At 42.0% G+C, this 22,798-nt stretch overlaps 1 protein-coding gene across 1 annotated transcript in view; it reads right to left on the reverse strand.

The window, feature by feature from the left end:
• Nucleotides 1–22,798, reverse strand: part of EPHA4 (EPH receptor A4) — a 198,731-nt gene that overhangs the window by 116,510 nt on the left and 59,423 nt on the right. Inside the window, exon 2 of the mRNA XM_015871333.2 lies at nucleotides 8,790–8,921. The gene's annotated coding sequence lies outside the window, so the exon portion shown is untranslated. The remainder of the gene's footprint in view (nucleotides 1–8,789; nucleotides 8,922–22,798) is intronic.

The following is a 22,798-nucleotide window of genomic DNA, read 5'->3' on the forward strand; positions in this document are numbered from 1 at the left end:
CCTGGGTCTCAGAATCAGAAATAAATTCTGTCTCCGACTATGAAAATCCAGTCTGGCTTTGGAATGATCTTCAGGTACAGAGGGAGCACTTGGCCTCACACAGAGCACAAACCTGGCCCCAGCCACAGACTGCTAAACCAACCTGACAGGCCTTTACGTCTCTAAATGCCAAGGTGAGAATTTACTTTGAAAGGGGAAACATTTTAAAAACCAAAACAGCCCTGAGAACTGTTAGGCAAAGCTGTCAACGGGAAATTATTCCTTTCTGCCAGTGTATTTTTTTCCCTTCTGTAGTATGATCTGTGAGCTAAGTACAGCAGTCAATATGTAGTAATCAGGCTAATGATTGTCTAATAGCTAAATTAGGAGAGTGACTCTTAATCATGCAATACGATGCCAATAGTCTAGCACCAAAATCCAGACATGAAGCAAAACTCTTTGATTACTCCTCACATTTTTAAAGACCTAATTAACTTTTATAAGACTTCTTGATTGTTAAAATATCTTAAGTGAATGGAGGGTAATACCAAAACTCTATTGAAAGCTGCAAATGTGTTTCTTTGAGATATCACTTGCTCGGTCTACAAGGATGATACAACTCCATATAAACATATGGAACAATTAAAATTACAGTGCACAGAAATGTATTTAATATCACAAATCTTTTGATATTTATATTAATTTTCTATAAACCTAAACTCCCTAATAAATATGATTCGAATGGTCTTGCAGAAATACAATCCATTAAGCGCTATGTAATCTACTCCAGGACCATCTTGCAATCAACTGTAAGTGAATTTGTCCAGTTGAAACTCAGAGAAAAAGTAAAGGGAAAATGGAAAGAAAAAAAAAGACAGAAAGAAAGAAAAGTAAAAGTATAGACAATATAAAACATGACCAAAAAGACAAACGAGTCCCTGCAATCTCCATTCTGTGCACTAATATATTTGATTAGTCATGTACCAGTTCTATCATTCATATTAGGAAAGAGCTTCCATTAAATTAGAGTGATTTCAAATCCTTTATTACAAATCTGTTGAACTACTTCTAATTAAATAGGAATAAAGAGATTCTGATTTTAAAACAACAAAATCTCGAAATCTACTTTGTTGAAGTTACTGAAGATAGAACAGCCTGGCCTCAAACAAGATTATCATTCTTGGTGCCACACGCGCACAGAGAAATGTAGCAATATCCCACTGCCTGTGCAGTCTGCATGTTCTTGCAGACTTGCTGAAAGAAAAGCATCTCTGAAGCCAAGAGAAGTTTACCATAACGAGAAAAGGGAACAGCAATAACCTACAAAGCTATAGATTCATATAGTTCTATGCTCCCTGAAATCAGCAGGAAGACTCTCAGGTATGCAACTGAAGACCATTCTCCTTACTCAGAAATGCAATTCTTTCAGTTTCAGGAAAACTAAATGTGCGGTTCCAGCAAGTGTGATTTGGCCCATCACTGTTGGAGCAACCTCAGGCATAGCACAGCAACTGCAAAACGAAGGGAGGGAGACCTGGCATGCTTTCTCCATACTGAATGCGCTTCAGACATGTCCAGTATACTTTCCATCTTGGGGAAGCTACAAAGCACCCTTTGATTTTAAAGGAACTTTGGATTACTCTCCATCCGCCCAGATAATGAAAACAAGATCCTCAGGTACTGCAGTGTTTCAGAAATCAGATAATGAACTGAAATCATATATTTCATGGATTAGGCTCTCTCTGAATCGATTTATATTGGGTATTTTGCTGGGAGACTGACCCAGATTCCATACATTTTTTTAATTAATGGAAAATCGCTTCAGCCAATTCTCCCATTATGGATGACATATTTCATCCTTGTTCAATATTAAATCATAAGGAGAAGGTAAAAAAAGAACAGGGAGATGTAGGAGTTAGCTTTTCACTTCCCCACACTGGCTTCAGTACCTTCCTGAATGCTTGAGCCTAGACTTTATATGTGATTAGTCTGATGGGTCGCTGAATTGCCTTCAGATTACTGGATCCCAAATTCAAAAGGCTCTCTTCTATTATTGTTACTTAAAAATTCAAACCTCTATTTTCTTAACAAAGGTGCAAGTCAAAATAGAGTTTTATAACAAGTTATAATATGTTTTCTCTGGCTGCCTGCCTGCGGTTGTTTGGATAGCTGGCAGAGCGTGTATCTGACAGTCCAGGAACACGTGGATAGTTTGCCATTCCTACAGGGATCTATCTTGGGCAATAAATTTGGTCTGGATGTCTGTTAGTAGGGTATGTCAAAACTGTGCCAAAAGCACTTTTGGATGTATAATAATAATAAATGAACGTTGTACAGCATTATTAGAGGAATTCTAATACAAGTTGTCCATCATTTTGCAGTTAAGTTCTTTCCCGCGTTGCTCAATTTATGTCTCATAATAAATTAACCATATCAAGTACTTAATCCCTTAGCTTCAGAAAAATAAACAGCTGCAAGTCTAGGTAACTTCCATGCTAACAGAACAATGCCCATGTCCCTGTGTGTTCCTGCAGCACACAACTCAAACAAACACAGGTCTGGAAGCCAAGCGTGTGGCTGGAGCAGGAGAGCATCATCGGAGCTCGAGCAGCAGAGCTGCCAGCCACAAGCTCACCTGAGGTTCTGCAGAAGTCCTCAGCTGATGGCATGTAGAAAGCTCGTTCCACATTCCACCGCGCTCCATCTGCAGCAGCCAATCTAAAAGGGTTTATCTTTATATGGTTTCCCAGTCTGATGCAGAAATGTAGATAATAAATCTCAGCTGGAATAACACAACCTAATTCCTATGAGAATCATGCCAACATTTTACAATATGGCAGTCAGCATTTATAAAACAATAGCTGCTGTTCAAAGTAGAAATGTTGCAAGATTAGTGAAAAGAAGATTGTATTTGGAAAGTGGAAAGTCATCGAAATTCAAACTTTACAAAAGGAAATCTAACATTCAGCTTTCACCAGTAGCTATAAATGGCAATATCCTATCTTATGGTCAACAGATATAAGAAACACTTTGCAGCACTACATTTGAAAATGATGGCTAAAGTACAGCAATCAAAAACTAGCCTAAGGAAAATCAAGAGCCTATTGTTTTGGGGCTGACAGAAGTAACAGGTGTACCTACTTGCCAAAAGCTGGTCTGTAAATGTACCAAACACAGACTGGAAGTGCTCAAGCCAGAACACCAACTTTCAGGCACTGAATGCCCAGAGACGGCCAGAGGGGACACACGCAGGAATGTAAGCTGGCTGAATTAGAAACCAGCAAACATTCCTTTCTCCAGCACACACAGCTCCACGGGTTGCACTCCCCCATCCTGATGAGAGCAGGTACCTTTGAGCAAAGCTGCGTGCTGCCAGCTCTCTGAACACAGCTGCAGGTGGGCAGCCACAACTGATGTGCACTGTGCGTGCCTTGTGCTCACACTATGACAGTTCTCAAGGAAAGCCTTTGGCAGAGCATCTGCACTTCAGTTGTGCAGTTTCCATCTCCAGCAACAGGATCCTAGAGTCGAGTTCCTGCCCAGCTCTGAGAAGACACAGAGTACGGCACAGCACTGCAGTGAGATGCAGCAGCACATGGCTCAGGCTGGTAAGTGCCATAGTTAGGAACTGACAAAGAACAAATGGAAATGACTGAGTGAAAATCATATTTCTCTTTTTATCTGAACAGATACATCGGTTTATTGTGCCTACAGGAGAGGCACTAAAGCTAGAGTGCTGCGGTTGAAATGTCCCTGCAGACCCTCCTGGACATCTGCTACAAAGCCATCAGTGGCAGTGAGGACTGGTCCCAAAGCAGTCCATCTTGGTTTCAAGGTTAATTGCTGTTTTTCCATGGTCACAGTATGACCAATTCCTTTCTGTGCCATCTGTATTCTGACACTGCCTTAAGGGGCCTCTGGCCATCCCAACATCCATGGCGTGAGCAGACTCTGGGGAAACCTGCCTATGCTGTAGCAACAAAGGCAGACTCTCCCAGCAAACACTGAGCAAGCCACTTCAGGAAAGCCCAGCCTGAGCAAATGCCCTCATCTGCACTAGGATTTGTGCTACGAGGGCCTAAAGTTCTTTGCACTTGTGACCCCCGAATAACTAGAGGAAGATATAAAGTAAGTCATATGCTAGCATTCACATCAACCAAGCATTCTATTGAGGATGAGGTTAAGAAGCCCCCATCCATGCACTCTCCCAGCTCCCTGGGTGTGGTGCTGCACAGATCCCTGCTGCCATCACCCATCCTCACAGCAAACTGCTCAGTTTGGGAGCAGAACTCCCCTGGGAACAGGACAGCTAGAGGTCTGAACACTATGGTAGGTGCTAAGGATTAATTCTGAAAATGTGAGCAATAAGCACCTTTCTATGTGAGCCCATCACTGTTCATTTATCTAGCTGCGTGCCAAATAATGTCCGTGGGCTCTCCTACATCTTGGTCTCTGGTTCTCTCCAGTTTGTCTGTCAGTGAATGCACACACTCACTGACAATGGGAAATGGGAAAACCTAATGCCTGGTTTATAAATCTAAAGCCTTTAAAGGCCATCTAATAGCATTACAAATTTCATAACACAATTTAATTTGCGTACATGCAACTCTTAAAAACTCTGATTTTCCTGACAACCAGAGCCGATGTGTTTTGATTCTGCTTTTATTGTGTATACTAGCTCCTATTAGTACCATCATAATACTATATACAGAACGATTAATTCATGAAGTAAAAGCTTTTCTTCCTTTCTAAAAGCCACTTAATGTAAACTGTAAACATCACGAACACTCTCATTCAGAGCGAGTCAAAGTCCTTAGCTGGGGCCAAGAGGCACAAGATGAAATGTCTGCAAACGATGACGGATGGCTTTAGGCAGGGACTGCTCAAATTTGCACTGGAACCACTTTGAGCACCTTACCAGAGAACAACAAGCTGAAAAGCATCAGCAGCCATTCCAGTTAGTCTATAACTCCTCAAGAAAGCGAGGAGTTTTCCTTACATGCAACATTTGCATTGACAGAAATAGTAAAAATCACATCTTCCCAAAGCCACTAATCCTTTGCATCATGTATGCATTCAGAATAAGCCCTGCATAAATCCTGGTAGCATTCATCACAAGTTATAACATCTGGTGTCACATTGCCTGTGAGCATGGTCAAATGTGCTGTGCTTTGAAGAATATTCAGTGTAAGAAATACTGCAAACATCACAGCACTGATTGCCCACATGTAACCAGGCATTGTCTAGAGATGCTCAGTGAGCTTGACTGCTTCAACCAAATATCAGCCATGTACATAAGAACGTGTATAACTTCAAGCATACGTGCTTCACCCCTGATTACAGCTGGGCAAGTCATAGTTTTAAGTTAAGCACATGCTTCACAGCTTTATGGAAACATGAATTTAAGGCATGAGAATTTGAGGTAGGGGTTTCTTTGTGTGTTTTGGTTTCTTTCTCACTCCTCCTGTTTGGATGGATTTCTTCAGCACTTCTATTATTTTTGACTGATTATTACCCAATTTATTTTTAATTTAATTTCATATGTGCCATATTTCCTTTCAGACAGAACACTTTCACTCTCTTTAATAGATTTCTGTCATGAAATACTGACCTATTTACCACTGGAAAGAAATAAAACATAGGATCTGGTATAACGCCTACTGAAATTGGTCTTGAACAGGTGCGGGATCTGACACACATAGAAGCCAGTAAAATGCAAACAGTGCTTAGTTATTGAGGCAAATGGCAAGCTTTAAAGCACCACCTGTGTATATTTTGCAACATATCATGAAAGTGGTGAGAACCGTCCTCATTTATTCATGCATTAACTTGTGACATTTGGCTCAGAACAAAAAGCTGTAGAAAAGGGTAAGTTATGAGACGCCAAGGAAAAATGATATGGCACACTGTAAGATGGTGCATTTTATATTTTACTGCTTGCTTCAGTGTTACGCTCAGCTGGCAGCAGGGAAAGGGTCTGCTTTTAGTTCATGTTCCTTAGAAAGAAGGAGCCTAGAATTTTTGTTCACCTAAATACTCCATAGCCTTTCATCTCTTTGTTCGAGCACATCTCCAACTGCCTTCAAGTTCTGCCATCCCCACAATGCAAACTCTTCTCCACCATCTGCCCCAAAAACTCAGCAAGAAAGGAATCTACACTGTCCAACAACCCAGCATGAGTCAAACCCATTCAAATGTGATATCATGGCTCTGAGTCAACAAGGCAGACCTGGGACAGTGCATGCCATGCCAAGAGGCAGCCCATCCATAGCTACAGCCGTGGCCCCACACCTCCATTTGTGCCACAAGTGGCTGCGAGAGTCACTCCTGTGACAGAATTTTATAGCACCAAGCTTTATTTTCTGTTTGTATTTAGCCTGTTTTAATAGCTACAGAGCCACATTAACATAAGAAATTGCAATGTTGCTTTGCTATTTACTTCAATATATTTACCAGTAAAATCTGACAGCTGACAGCTTGTGAATGTGATGCTAATGTAATCATTACATTTACACTGGATGCAACCCACAACTTTCTGAAATTGTGCAATAATATTTTCAGACTTAAATGATGTTTTAGGAATAAAGACATAAGTATTTGTTTATGAGCAATCTATCTTGAATATGTTCATTAGTAAATATTCCTGAAGGCCTCCAATAAGAGTTATTAGATATTAATTATAAGAGAAACAGCTAATTTGTCAGCCCAAGTGGTTATCACATAAACCCTGGCTGAAACAGCACCTAAATGAAACAAATATAAACCTGCCACAAAGATGTGAACACACTGTCCCAAAAGGCAAAAGCACTTAACTTGTGTAATTGTCAGTAGGGTCAAGAAAAGCAGTTCTGAGATCCAGTTTTCAACACCAGATTACACAGCATGTCCAAACAAAGCAAATTAAATTAGGCTGCATCTAAATTAGACTTCTTCCAGTGGCAAGAATACTCTACATCACAGAAACATTGATCTGAGGAAGCAGCAGCTACCAAGAATGACAACAGAGCCAAGAGGAGACTTTAGAAAGGCAGCCTCAAATCCAATCCGTTTCCCCTATCCTCAAGAAAAGCTCATGTGCAGCGGGCTCTGTTGAGTGCTAAGGACGCTGACAAACCCCACTGTCCTTGTAATACTCCAGTGTTTTCATGAAGAGCTCCCTGTTATAGTCCTATTCTGTTCAGATCAGCTTTTTGACATAAACAAAATCACTGTATTACCTTATTTATTTACAGACTACTTGAGCAGAACTTTATATTCTAAAAACATCTCCAGTGCCTCAGCGTAATAAACCCTAACAGGAAGAGATCAATGTCAGTTTATACACTTCTCATTAAAGCATTCGAACAAAAAGAAAAGCCTTTAAAGGTGTCTTTGCTGTTGAGCTTATTTTAGGATATAAAAAGCTGACCCAGAAGGCTTAAGTTTGAAGTTTTCCCTGCTCCAGCTCTTCAAGACCTCTTTGTACATCACTTACAAGTAGTGAGGGGCAGGGAAGGGGGGGAAGCACTTATCCCCAGGGACACTCCCAATCTCTTTTAAGTCTGCGCTCCTCTGAGTTGTGTCTCCAGCACCCATTGACTTCAGCAGGAATTGGAGGCTGACAGTGAAGAATAGGGCCTGGGACGGACCTTATCGGGAGAGGATGGGGCTGGTCTGAGAAGTGCTTGTTTCGCCTGATGAATGTCAGAATGTACTTCTCTACAGCTTGCAGCAGATGTCCAAATCCAGTCTGCCAACCATCCATACATTCTAGCCAGTGACTCTGCAGTGACTGCACACAGCAGGAGGTGCCACTGGCCTGGGAGCCAGTTGCTGAGTGGTAAAGTAGAATGGGGACTGCATGTTTGGAACCTACGTTCTCTGTTTGTGGTAGAGGAAAGATTCTGCTGCTTACTCAGAAACAATGTTATGGAAGAGAAACACTATAACCAATTCTTCAGCCTCTGCATTGTCACAATAAATCAAACCTTTCTTCACAAATCCACATTCTAAAAACAAAACCCAAACCAACAACCTATTTGAAATGGTACCGAGCATGGCAGCAGGCTGGAGCTGAAACGTATTTCTGAAATTTGCCACATACTGGAGGAAATCACAATATACTAAACAGTAGACTATGAATGTTGCAGAATTATTTTACTTCTATTTTTTTTTACTTATTTAATGGGGAAGAGGCTGAGGTAAGAGCAGTATCCAAGATGGTCAACCATAGATTTGAATGAAGCAGGCAACTAGGTCCAGGCTGGATGACAAACACAGCTTGCTGCACCAATCCTACTCAACAGCTGTACCCTTGCTGGGCAGAAACACCCCTGTATCTGCTCCGTTTTGAACAAGTGACCACCCTGCCATCCTGCCAGGAAGAGCCACAGGCATTGGCTGCTGCACTCAAACAATTTCATCTTCATCTGCCTTCACCCTGAATCTGCAGTGTCCCTCAAGGCAGCACAAAGCTCCTCTCCACAGCCCTATCAGTGCTTCCTCCAGGAAGGCTGAACTGCACCTTAACTTAGTAAGCAAGCCACAGTCAATGAAAGAACATTTCTCCTGGGTTAATGGATGCTTTACACCTAAAAAGTTTTGTTTGGATTTTCTGGTAAGGTTCTGTAGGTAAACTGCATTATGTAGAATTACATCTCATCAGGCATGATATGAAAGCAAGACATATCAGGTAAGCATATCTCAGAAAATGTGCCCAGTTTTTCCCTGAAATGAATATATTTTTTGTTGATGAAAGCTTCATCTTATTAACATCCTCTTTCAAGTGTTCACCTTCTATAAATAATATAGATAAGGAAACAGCTACTCACAATTAAACAGCCAGCAGTCTGCTAAGTGTTGTATAACTGTGGTAACGTCTCGGTGACCAGGACACGTTGTTCTTGGCACACCAAGCCTGTAGCAAAGGTAGATCCCCACAGCTGGGAGCAGGAGGGCAGAGCCTGCAGGAAAGAACATTTAGCATGGGTAGAAAGGTGCAAACATGTCTGTGTGCTAAACATTATGGAACATCTACCAGGATTCAGCACATTAGCACAGACTGAATAAAATGACTAAAAATGAATGTGCAGTAAATGGTTTGCCTTTCTTCCTCTGGCAACAGTCTGCTTTTATTGAGTATGGAGCTTCGCCTAGCTAATTGTCTGGATACAGAAAAGTTAGGCATTATTGGAAAGTTAATGTGAACATCCAGTAACAGCTCAGATTTCTTCTCCAGAATCAAAACAGAGCCCTTTCGTAGTAGAAAAAAAAAAATCCTTTTCATCCAAAAATAGGTTAAAATCATCCAGGAGAAGCACAGCTGAACAAAAGGTCGGTCCTAGCTCAGCTCTGTCACTCCTCTTCAGTATCACAAAGAAAGAAGTGACAAACGTGTGAAAAGCACAAAGGCACCAGAAACCCTGGCAGAAAGGTGCAGCCAGCTGCTGGCAGCGCAGGGCTGGGCTCAGGGGTGGCACAGCACAGGGCCACGCTGCTCGATGCTCTGTGGGCTTCAGACAGCACTGGGCACAATGCATTGTGCCCTCCCCAAGTCTATGTCTTGCAACCACCATTTGTTAGCATCTAAGTCATGAGAAAACATCACTGAGTAACTCGGACTAATGTAGGAGAAATGACAAACTGTTCTTTGTTAAGATTATCTGCATTATTAATGAAATGATGGCTGGGCTGTTCAGCATAGAAAGGAGGCAACAAGGTGCAAGGGGGTCAGTTATCAGTATTGTGTGTATCTGGGGGAGGTTGGTTCTGGAAGAATCAGAGGGAGAAGATAAAAATTAAATTACAAAATCTATAAAACTTCTACTTATTTGTCATTTCACTTTGTTCCAAGGAGTTATATTTATAATAATGAATTTATTAGGCACATTTGAAAATGGCAGCAGCAATCTCAAACACTACAGCATCTCACACACTACACTAACATTACTTTCAGCTATAAGACGCATCCTGTTGAACGTTTACCCACCAAGTTATCAGTATGAAGACACTAGGAAGGGGAAGATAATGCTGAACTGGGACATGCTGGAAAAGAGTTTAAACATCTCTGAATTTCCTTAACATTGTTTCTGCACCAGACCCTTATGAATAACATTTTTCCGGATGGAATTGCACTTTGTAAATCATGCCCAGTGTCATTCTGGATTTAAGATAACTTTTGCTTCTGCAGACCTAAATGCTCAGTATTAATGGTGATAAACTATGCTGTAAGTGCACAACACCTCCAACCAGGAGGGGACAGGGCAGATCTTCAGGCCAAGGGTACCTCTGGCCACCAGGTTGCTGCAGAGCAATGCTGGAGAAAATGTTCAGAAACAGTGTGAAGGATGCTGGGGAGAGTTGATCAGCAGGACAGGTAGAGAATAGTTTGTCCCTGCTTAGCAGCTGTGGAGACTGACATGGGAGTCAGAGCACCAGGCTGCTCCCTTCTGTGGAGGCAGGATTTGCAAAAGCCCATTACAGAAGGCAGCCTGGGAAACTGCAAAGATAAAAGGAAGTGCACAAAAGAGGAAGAGCCTGGTGCAGAGTTCTTTGATAGAAAAGATGCCATTTTTTTCTAGAAGAAACATTTTATCTTTGGTTTAGAACTGTGTTTCAAAGCCTTGCTACCTGTACCACACAACCCCATTAACATGGCTTAGCTGCCACTGCTAGAGATCCACATTCCTGCACACTGCTGGCACAGCATTTCCACCGCCTTTCCCAGGAGGGTAGTGGCCAGCCCCAGCAGTACTCAGGTCATGGCAGGGCTCTCACATCACCTTCCCTCCGCTCGGGGCAGTGGCACATGCAGAGCTACCTCCCAGAGCAGCATCCCAGGGCATCCTGCTCGCAGCAGGGACTGCTCTGGCCACCCAAGTATCGAGCACTGATCCATCGAGCTGTGGCTGAAATCTGAAAAATAATCCCTGGTTTTTTAAACACAACTGTGCTTTAATTCCTTTTAACTCTGCAGACAGCACACAGCTGTTCTGAGCTAATGGATGCTACTTCTATTGTAAGACTGCTTGAAAACATAACAGATCATACAACAGCGAACGAACAAATACATTTTTATCAACCTCTGAAATGAGCCATTTATCTTCGCGGCTATGTACTGAATTGTGACACCACAAGATAAGTTTTATCTCTTTTACTGTCAAACTCGATCTCACTCTAGCCCCAAATTGCCAAGGATGCAAGTGAAGATTGAGCCTTCCCCTGAACAAGAACACAAGCGGGGCCGACACGTTGCCCTTTCCCTAAGTGGCTTTAATCTCTGGGAGGTTTGGCTCCAGCAGAGATGTGCGGCGGGCCATCCTGCAGCAGGGAAGTGCCAGCCCACCGCCCAGGGGTTATCAGCACACTGGAGCTGTCTCCCCTCCCATCCTTCACCTCCTTGCCTTTCCCAAAAAGCATTAAGCGTTTTCCAGCCACCCAATCCCCCTCTGCGCACAGTTAAACACATAAATTTCCTTTTATTGCCTCTTTTAAACAAATCCAACTTTCCATCATACCTTACAATTAAAACTTAATTTGTGTTAATACTTGACAAATGATACCTGATACAGAGGTCAACCCCTTGGGACAGGCTAGCATATAAGGCTTTGATGAAAATCAAGTGCTTATGACTCATAAAGCAACAGCTGTAATATTTTCACTTAACTCGTGGAGAGCTGGCTCACTTAAAGACACCACATTACAAAACCCAATTATTTCTCTTTGACTCGCTTCAGAAAGATCATAAAATTTGTATAGACGTAGAGGTACCTCACAGTGACAACCCAGAAATGGCTGTTCATACCAGGACAGAAGCAACGTGGCACACATAGCTCTGGGGTATGGGGTGTCAGGCCGCCCTGGAAGGCACTGCGTTGATGCGCAGCTGAATTAACACTCTGGTGATCAGCTTCATCTACAAAACGTCCTCCAAGCCTAACTTCAATAAGTGCGTTTCAAAAAATCGAAGAGCACTGACATGGAAGTAAGAGCCTGTGGCAGGAAAGGAAGCGCAGGAAGATTTATGATAGGCTAATTTCATTTGAAAGCAACCTGGTTCCAGCCAGCTGAAGGAAACAGAACTCAAAGGAAATTTAGAGAAAATAACCTTTAGGTCAATTTGGTATCTGTTTCTGTATGTGTGAAGAAACATCCTTCACAATACCAGGACCATCTAGTCAGAAAAGAACTGAGAACTGGGAGTTATGTGCAGGAGGAACTGTTGCTGCCACACACGGCAACAGCAGATCCTGTGTTATCTGACCAAACCCACGGGCACGGCATTCACATCTGCAGGGTAAACATCAGACTGCTATGGACAAACAAACAGAGCAGCATTAAAAGGCCAGGTTCTCTGACCTGTCTTTGATTAGCGCTGTTCTCTGCAAGTAGACTGAGAAGGAAGGAAAGAGGGCTCCTTAAAGACCGCATGACAAAAGAAGGTTGCAGGAATCCAGGCACAAATGTTTTACTTTAATAAGCCATGATCTTCTATTAGGGACTATTAAAGCACTCAGTCCTGATCAAGAGTCTAAAATGTATTCTGATGGCATTTTCAATGTGCTCATCTATTTGTAAAACAACAAGTAAATAACCTCTCTGATCCTTATGCCAAGAAAACCAAAAGAGAAACTTGGTTTTCTGCTCATTTATTTGTTTTGATCTACCTGCAGTTTCCACACAAACCAGTGCCACCTGTGATCTATCTTAGTTATAACCTCTTGTGGCAGGCTGTTTTGCATTTTTTGCCATAACCTTCCATACAAAATTGATCTGTCATGAATAATACAAGTGCCACCACATTGTGTATCTCCGTTTCATAACGTCTGATTCAATATCAAGAATGTTGGCTTTTAAATAAACCCATACCATTTTAAACTAGCAAATCCTTAAAAAGATCTTCATCCTGAATTCTGAGAGCTGCGTAAGTCACTGCAAAACTTCTGTTTAACTGCATGGACGAGAAATGTGGGCCCTCACTGGTGGGGAAACAGCAGAATATACAACAAATTATTTTGGCGAATCCATGTGGGGAATTACAGACACCAAGAAACAGGCAGCGTGAAGCAAAACCAAGCAAGAACGTTCCTCAAACTTCTAATGAGAAACACCCGACTGACACACTTAGTGTGAGATTATGTAAAGTAGTTCTAATTATTGATGTCAGTTATATACCATGTAATTTCCAATTTCACCTACTTTGTGAGTACTGCTGCTTCAGAAGGAGGAAGTGATACGTAAGCTGGCTTAATCCTAAGACTTTTAGAAGAGGAAGAAGGGGAAGAACATGCATAAGAAGTTAAACATCAGGTGCTGAATGCCGAAAAAAACGGTGGGGTAAATTCTCCATTTAGCAAGCACAGAGAAACTGTTGCAGCACACTTCACTCACTCCAGCAACTTCACACTCTTTTTCTTGTGCTATCATACCTTTCTCTATGACTGTCTACAGAACATCCTCCCAGATGTCCAGCTGAATTTATTCTGGCAGAGGGAGGAGCAGATCACGGTTAGTCTGTTCAACCACTAAAAGCCGAGCAGCATCACTTTCCTTTTTCTAATTGCTTTTTTTAGTGGCTTCTGTAAGAGAAGGAAAGCAAGAGAGCCCTGCTTGTTCACCTGAGAAAAGGCCCTACTTTCATGACAGTTTTCCAAGCTCTGGTAACGCATTGTGCAGAGCTTTTCTAGCACTGCACACAATGACAGAGGACTCATCCTTCTCCTACTCTCCTGCTGGCTGCTCTAAGCCTGGCAAACTGTGTGGTTCCCAGCCCCTTTCGAAGCAAGTCTGTTCTTTTCTCATGAACTGCCTGAGGCCACTTGGAAGTGTTTTACCAGATCTAGTCCTGAGCTGAGCAGAGTTCATTGGTACTTGTGTGAATCTAACTGACCATATATTAAAAATTCTGTGGGTCCTTGTTGGCATACACTGTGCAGGAGGAGTTCTAAGTAGCATGGCATAAGACGAACACTCAGCTTTGAATTAAAATATTTCCTATTCTTATTTCTTTGTCATCTTTTTCTATAGCAAAAGCACTACTCCAAGCTGTACACAGATTTTGCTCTTCCTGATACAGAAGCAGCTGAGCTGTGTTGTTCAATGAGCTATCTCCACCTGTAGATCTCAAACTACTCCCCTCCTGCAGCAAGCAGTTATGGATTGCAGCAGTCTCCTTGGCCCTACAGCTTTCCTCTTGACTCTCTCAACACATAGGCAATATCTGTCACCTGCATATTTCCACACACTCTTGTGACCCTGATTTCACCACATGCTCACCACATCTTCTCTTTCAGATCAGGCACAGAAAAACACCGACCTCCCACTGCTGGCTGACAGTGAGTTCTGTGTTCTGTCCTAGCAAGTGCACACGCAAATTATGCATATTGATGGGCATGTATTTTGGCACAGCAGCTTAAAAAGTCAAAGAAAGCATGTAGAGCCTAAGGTCATTGCTATTGTAAAGCAGGCTTCAAAGATTCCCATCACAAGTCACAGAATAAACAGCAATGGAACTTGTCCTGCCTAAAGAAAAATGAAAGAACAATGATTAATATGTTGTAATGGACCTTTTCATCCTTATCGTTTCCAGACTGTGGAATGTTATTTCTGGCATAGAGATTCTTGGTCAAGTATGAAGAGTCATCGATTGGATAAAGTACTTGATTTAGCCTGTTCTTATTCTACTGAAAAACAACAGAAAGAGGTTTTAGACAGGAATAAAATCAATAAGGGGAAAAAGCAGAAGTTGGCAGAATAACTGAAATGAAAATGGCATATTGGTAATGTTGAATTTTAGGGCAAGAATTAATAGAAAGGGACTAGAAATCTACTGTTGGATATCAAATAATTACCAACAATTTTATACATTTTTGTTTTGTTTGTTAAGTATCCTTATCCTCTTCCCCTAAAAAAGGCTTTGCACGTGGTGCAGGTGCTTTTTGAGCTTTACTTGTCAGAAAGGGGTTCCCACACGGCAAAGCCAGCAGCATCCTTTCTGCTGCCCCATTCCCCTTCCCACTGTCCTTTTCCAGGGACACTTGAAAGCCTGACAGGTCTGCACTGGGCTGCTTCCATCCCACAGAACTCAAGCAGTTACACATCCCTCTGCACGCAATCCATGCAGAGGAAATGATCTTGACTTTAGAACTGCTATGGAAGAAGAGGGGTGAAAAACTAATTTCCTTTTATCCACACAGCTCCACAGTGACAACTCGGATAGACTGAGTCTAGAAGAGAACATGAATGTTCATGTCCATACACATGAATGTTCTCTTCTCCAAAGGTAAACTGTAATTAATATGAAACGACATTACGAAGTCTAGGTCAAAATAAGGCCCCCATAGCACTGCAAAGCGCACATAACCAATTTCAGGTACATAAAAATATTCAAAATGTACTTTTTAAGGGACTTAAACTAGGACAGTGGTTGAGGAAATGCAACATTAGCAGTCACAAATCACTGGACAATATCATACTCTAACTTATTAAGCAAAAACTCTTTCTATCCTGTGCACCACTGAGCTGTACGAGGTCAACCAGCCTCTTGAACAAAGCACATTACAGTGGTTCCTTGGGGTAGGATCTAGTGATGGAGAGGGTTCTGTGTTTTCAGACAACCTAAGGAAGAGCACTGTTTTTGGTATGGACAGGTTGGCTCTTCCTCACATTGAAATAAATGGTGGAAAGATATGGCCTCTCCTGCAGCACTAAGCAGCAGTCTGGTTTTAGGTGAAAAAAAGATGAGAAAGAAATAAAATAGAAATATTTCCATCAACAAAAAATCACAGCCTGGTTGTGGCAAATAAGTCAGGCAGTTCATAGGAACAACCCTCCTTTGGCCACACAACATCTCCCCATAGCAGAACTAGACTGAAGCCTCTGCAGGGCTTTGTTCCCATTAATGGGAGCTTTCTCCTGCTTGCCCTCTGTGCCCATCACACAGGCAGCTGGGGCCACAGTGCTTGGCACTGACCCAGCAGGCAAACACTCAGCCAGGCGTCAAGATCCTCAGGAAGAGTCAACATTGGCTCCTTCTTCCTCCAGCTCTGTGATCAGAACTTCCACAGGGAGGCTGATAAGGCAAATGGGCTGTTATTGTTAAATACAGCAAGTACACATGGGGTAGATTAATCTCCACTTTACTCCAGGGTGACTGATAGCCTGAGTCAAGTTGGAGAGATAGGAAAATGAGTTTCTTTCTTTGCTTAATGTCACATTAAGTTTCTTGTTCATCAGAACAGGAATGCAGCTCACAGGGGAAAAAACTACTTATTCATAACTCAAGGAAGGTAATAAGTGGTAAAGTCACAGGAAAGGGTGGAGAGCACAAATATCCCATCAGTGGAAGAGAGGAAAGTTTCTCCTGAATACATACACAATGCTCAAAACTGGAAACACTGAATCAGAGACATGTGAAGGTCAGAAAAGACTGCTTTTGCCCTTTCTTCTGGACTGTGTCTTGAAGCAGAATACATCCCATTTTCCTTCTCCTAGCTGTCTTCGTTACCTGAGCTGCCCATACACACAGCCTTCTGTTCTGAGAGCTCAAGGGCAGCCGTGCAGCCTGTAGGGCTCACAGTTGGGAGCAGGGAGATTGGAGAACCCATACAGCTCTTCACATTCCAGGGTGCAAAGAGCCCAGCTGCAGCTCTTTGCATCACCACATATTTCCATGGAATACCACAAATCGGTCTCGTTATTTCCAGATCTTTTGGCAGTGATTTTCTGCCATCCTCCCTCTCCCTACACTCCTCCTTCCACTCTTCTCCAGACACTGTCCTCCAGCTGCCCTCTATCAGAGGGCAGGGAGACTTGAAGGGCTTTGCCCTGCCCCAGCACCTGCATGAGTAAATATGTCTGGTCTCCCCCTGGAGCACGCCGGAGCCCCTGCCACAGGCTCTTTTCATTGTGCACCAAGGCCAGGGCCAAGGACAAACTGCTGCTTTGTAAAATGGAGACCCCGGGGAGAGGGAGGAGAGGGTAAGTCAGGCTCTTATTGAAGTCAATGAGCAGGATCAAACCACTAATCTGGGTAAACAAAATACAGAAAATGACATTGATTGCAGATTGGCTTTAACAATGAATAATTGTGCTTTGATGTGCACATAAATGTGATAAAAATCAAGGCAATATATTCAAAACAAAACAAAAGAAAAAATACAAAGGGATATTTTACAACTAGGGTCCATTACCATCTATCCTAACAAGATTAAGTAGTAATTGCTGTGTCAAGAAAAAATATAGTGGGCTCAGCAAATGAAAGATCACGATAGGATCCCATTGTATTAAAGGTTCAGGTCTGGCTGGAGAGCAATGATGGGATTTTTCCACCATTGCACAACCAGATTATTATTATGCTTTTTAAGTATCAAAGGCCTTTTCCTGGAAATGTAATTCTTCACAATAAAAATGTTCCTCTTTAAGCATTTATATAAGCCATGCTGAAGCTAGCTTCAGGCTTTTCCTTCTTTCACTGTAATACAAAAATATCTTGAAATCATTACTGGGACTTTTTTTGAGCAAGATTTCTTGGCGTATGTTTTCTTACTGAGCACAGTTTCTAATAGTGAGATTAGACATGATCATCTCATAGAGCAAGTTTCAGTATCATCTCACGTTAATAAATCAAAGCAGTAGTTTGCTAAAGATATTTGAACTTGCATCACCCAGGATGAAATACAAGATTGTATATAAGCTGGAGTCTTCATAGAGACTTCAAGAACTAGACAACGATATTGTATTAGAATTCAACACAAATTAAGCAATGACGCTTTCAAGGTCTCTTTGAAAGTTTCTGCCTTAACACATTCTTGGACCTATACACTAAATATAAAGTGAACAAAGGACAACAGTTGAACCGATACATCTTCTATAGCAAGCGAATACTTTTTTCATAACATTAAACTTCATGAAGACAAATGTAGAAAGCCTAGAAATAAATAGCAGGTGGAAGAACTTTGCATTTCCTCCTTGATCTCTTTATTACTGAAATCCTTTAGGCAGGTGAGAAAATAAGCTGCAGCTTTCTGAGACACTTTGAGGTATAGCAATCTATTCCAAAGAGGCTTGGTGATGTTATTAATGAGTGGTGATGTTACTTACATCAGTAAACACACTGTGATGGCAATGGAAGAATCTCTCTAGATCACTTTGGTGGAGGCCAGATGAAAAGCTCACCTTAGGACATATTCTCATTTGTTCAGATCCTGCATGTTGGTACAGTATCAGCGCAATGTAAATGTGGAACACGTTCCTACCCGTAACTAGCTTCAGGCAGCAGAACAGTCAGGAGCAGACAGGCCCGAGGAAAACAAAGAGTTCAGCTCATGTGAAAGATGAAAACTGAATTTATGTTTGGTCTTCCTTATGTAAGGGACAAAAGCAAGTGAGCTTCAGTGGCAAAAGAAAGAAGATGAAAGAAGCAGAGCCTGGTTCTTTTGTTGTGTTAAATCATTTGGCACTGACAAACTCCCCCCTCTCCCATTTTCCTGCTTGATGCCTCTTAAACAACAGTACTCAACAAGTTACACCCAGAAGTCAAATCTCATGCCTCCATCATTTGACCCACTACACGTGCTGCAGGTTTTATTCCCACTTGCTTCTTGTTGAGCCAGTAGAGTCTACCCCAGGCTCCACCACACTCACTGGTGTGGGCAGTGATCTGGCACAGGAATTCCCCCGCTGTCACCACACCAAGCACAAGCAAAGCCCAATACTGAGCTGTCACTTGTAAAGCAGCCTTCTTACTTCTCCTCATGTGACCACATCTGCTCTGCAGCAGGAACCCACATGTGGAGTACTACCTCAGAGCAGGGAATAATAAGCATGGGTGTCCATGTTCACTGTACTGACATCCCTTTCAGGAGGTGCTGCATTAGCCTTCCTCATTCTCATCTCTTTTGAAAACAAGACTTACGTATTGCAACATACTTTGACCTTACAAACTGGCACACTTATCACAGACTGCATGAGAACTTCAATGAACAAGCTAGACACACAGACAAAAGAATCACAAAATTGTTTAAGTTGGAAGAGACCTTCATAGGCCACCTGTTCCAACTGCCCTGCAATGAATATCACCAGGTGCTCAGAGCCTGGTGCATCCTGACCTTGAATGTCTCTGGGGATGGAGCAGCCACCACCTCTCTGACCAACCTGTGCTGGTGCCTCACCACCCTTACTGTAAAAAACAACTTCCTTATATCCAATGTAATCTACCCTGTTTTAGTATGAAATCATTTTTCCTTGTCCTACCACAACAGACTCTGCTAAAAAGTCTGTCCCCAGCTCCCTCAGCCTGTTCTCATAGAGGAGCAGTTCCATCCCTTGGATCATTTTTGTGGCCCTCCTCTGGGTGCACTCCAACAGGTCCATGTCTCTCCTGTACTGACAGCTCCACACATGGGCACAGTATTCCAGGTGAGGTCTCACCTGCACAAAGTAGAAGGGACAGGACACCTCCCTTCACCTGCTGGCCACACTTCTTTTGATTATAAAAGTGCAATTTAAAGCACAGCAAACAACACCACAATCGTGCTCGTTTGTTTTAAGGCAGGTATTTCATAATCAAAATACCACAGACTAAATGGCCAATGTGCCCCTAGTCAGCATTCTGGTGCAATGAGAGTGATGTACAGCAAGCTGCCATTGTCAACAATGATGTAACCCAAGAGAAGACTATAAAATTGCTTGGAAAAGGTAAAAAAAATAAAAATAAAAATCAAAAATTCAGGGTCATGACCACGACTGTAAAGTATAATAAGTACATTAAAATAAAATAACACCTATTTTTTGCTATCTTAAACATACTTATCTGCTTATACATTTTTCCGTAAGATACTTCCATGATCTTCTATTTTTAGGCATTGGTAATTGGAGTTTATGATTTACATATTACAGTGCAGTAGAATCCAATTATAGCAAATCTACGGAGAGACTGTATTTATTTCAGGAGAAGATACTGAGGAACCATGTCAACACGTAGCAGCATAATGACCTGCTCACTTTCTGGCTTTCATGCAAAACACTGAGATGATTAGGTTTCAGACACTGCACAAGGATAGTTAAGGATGAGCTAGAAAACCATTCCACATCTGTGTTTGTTTTATTAGCAGAACCATTTCTGGGAGAAAACAGGAAAGCGACTGCTGATCCAGCTGCTAATTCTGGCTAATCCTTTTAAGTCACTAACTCCATTACCAAACACTACTTCTTGTAATCATTTTTCCATCTCCTCCGTTCTACATTAAGTATAAATTTCTTGACATTTCCCCCATCAGCGCTGAGGCATAATTATAATAAATGTTAATTGCATATATTTTAAGTTCCCTGGAAACTCAGTTATGGAGAAGATAGTTTGTTGATAGTGAATTGACAGCCAATACGTAAAAAGTGAATGAATGAAAAATACAAGTTCATGTGTGCTCTGGATGGGTCTGGATGGAAGAAAGAAAAATGCACTTTTTTTTACTGATAGACACTCAGCCTATTGACAAAGTGACTGCAAATGATAATTGCCTGGATTGGAGTGGAGCTGCCCATAGGCAATTGCTAGTACCCATCATAGCTCAGGCTCATGTGTCTCACCAGAGCAGTGACTGCAAGTCACTCTGCACACTCAGTTTTACGCAGGTAAATTCAAGGAGACTATCACTGTGCTCTGAATGAAGGTATGCATGGCTGATTTTCTGACGGATTTCATTTGAGCTGAGATTATCAAAGCTGCTGAGAAAACGTGAGGACGCAATACATCTATTTGTTTTGAAAACTACTGGCTAATGGCCTGTGTATTTCAAATATTTTCTTCCTTGTGGGTCTGCTGCCTTCAGGAAAATAGCTGCACATGCTGCCATGATTTTTTTTTTTACATTTCTCTTTTTCCACAGCAATCTTCTGTTATGATTACTCTCAAGTCAGTCATTGTAACAGGCTTGTACTTGATTAATTAATAAGCCCAGCAAAGGGCAATCAGGGAAGTGTGCTACTCCCCCTCCTCTGTTTGAATATTGCAGCTCGGTGTGGCTGACTACAGAGCTGGGCTGAACAACGGCACTTTGAAGCATGTAACCCTCTATGCTTTATTCCAGGAGAGTAGCAAAAATTAATAACGTTGCTCAAAAAAAGCTCTTTTGTATCAATAAAGTACCAGAAAATATTCAGTACTGTGAGAAAATGAAGTGTTATTGCTCTGTCTCTGCCTGTAGCTCTCTTTGGTGTCTTGGGGAAATTACAATCTGCTAACAAAGAAGGTAAGGGAGCATCTGCAGCAGGATTTGCTAGGGTTCATCAACAGCTGTGTGCACTGCAACTTCATTTACTTTTCCCACTAAAATTGTGCATAACTGAATGTAATGCAATAAAACTTGGGTTTGGGGAGCCGGTAGTATCACTGCAGACTTTTACATAGACTTTTTAGACTTTTTTTCTCCATGAGACTGATGAGAAATGACTACAGAATAAAAATCTGCTTCATTTCTATTATTAAAAAAAAAAAAATAAAATCAAAACCAATGCTGCCAGCTAACCATTAACTGACAAATAATGAGGGCTAATGAAATAGCGAGAGTCCAGATCATTCAGTGCTCAGACAAGTCTCTTAGGGGAACTGAAAATGAATTAGCCCGAGTTTGACAGCAACATAAAAAGGCACCTAAGACACTGGAAGGTGGGGATGAGGCTGTCAGAGAAGAGGCAGGGAACAAATTGACAGACAGCCTTATATGAAAAAGAGTAATTTAGGGGTTAGAGAATAACTTGGAAAAATGTTATAATAGTCAGAAATCATTTTAGAAAAGTAGAGCTAAGCAGACTCTTTTATTCCAGCATTAGGACTATTCAGTGGCCTTGCATCATTGTGAAGAGAGTCAGAACAGACAATCATAATGGTCCCTTCTGGCCTTGAAATCTATGACTGTATTAAAACTATCCAGACTATACACCACTGCAATTCTGCGTTCCCAGTTTGGTAAGGATCCTTCTTTTCCTGCATTACATAAAGCTAATCCTACGTAGCTCTTAATATCCCACTCCATCTGTTTGTTGGTACATAGGTAACATGACAGTCCCAACAGCTGTGCTGGGATATCCCAGCTGCTTAACACAAAAGCCCTTCAACAACTATGGAACCTGATGCTGGGATGTGCGGGCTGTGAGCACTTGACCTCAGGACCCTCCGATGTTAGAAACAGACTGGCTGAGATTCAGGGCTCCCTTCCAACCTGCATTTTTCTAAATATTTTGGCCAACACTGCAACACAGAAGCAGGTAAGAGAAGTATGTATTTCTCTATTTCATCTGAAAGTAAAATTCCTCTCCACGGTTTTATTTCTGCATTTACTCAAAACTAACCCAAACTGAACATACCTCTCCCCAGATAAAGCCTGGTCAAGATCCAAAGGCAAGCAGAACAGCATGTCAGTCCTCTGGGAAGTGCCTCATCCATTAACCACATTTGGAGTATGTCTAAGGAATGAAGGCTGTGCAAAATGTATCTGTAATGGCTCTGTTTTAAAAACAAACACGAGGCTGTATCACTGCCATCTGCAGTTTATGCAGCAGATGAGTACTGGGAAGACCAGCAGGACTTTGATGTTAAGCCCTGCCTAGTCTAACAATGAAGCTACAACTTCACTTCTCCTCGGAGAGCACTGTGGTCACCAAGTGACAGGCTGGGAAAGCTTCATTCCCACCCCAGAGGCTGCAGCACTGTGCGGGGTGTCAGAAGACATGCAGGATAGAGCAGGGCCCCGTTATCAGGACCCTCAATTACTTAGGGCAGAATCCCATGTCCTGACACTTGGACTTGAATGGTTGGCACAAAATGGAAACAGAAACTGGGGCCAGG

This window comes from Coturnix japonica, chromosome 9 (assembly GCF_001577835.2).
Source record: "Coturnix japonica isolate 7356 chromosome 9, Coturnix japonica 2.1, whole genome shotgun sequence".
Classification (NCBI taxonomy): Eukaryota; Metazoa; Chordata; class Aves; order Galliformes; family Phasianidae; genus Coturnix; species Coturnix japonica.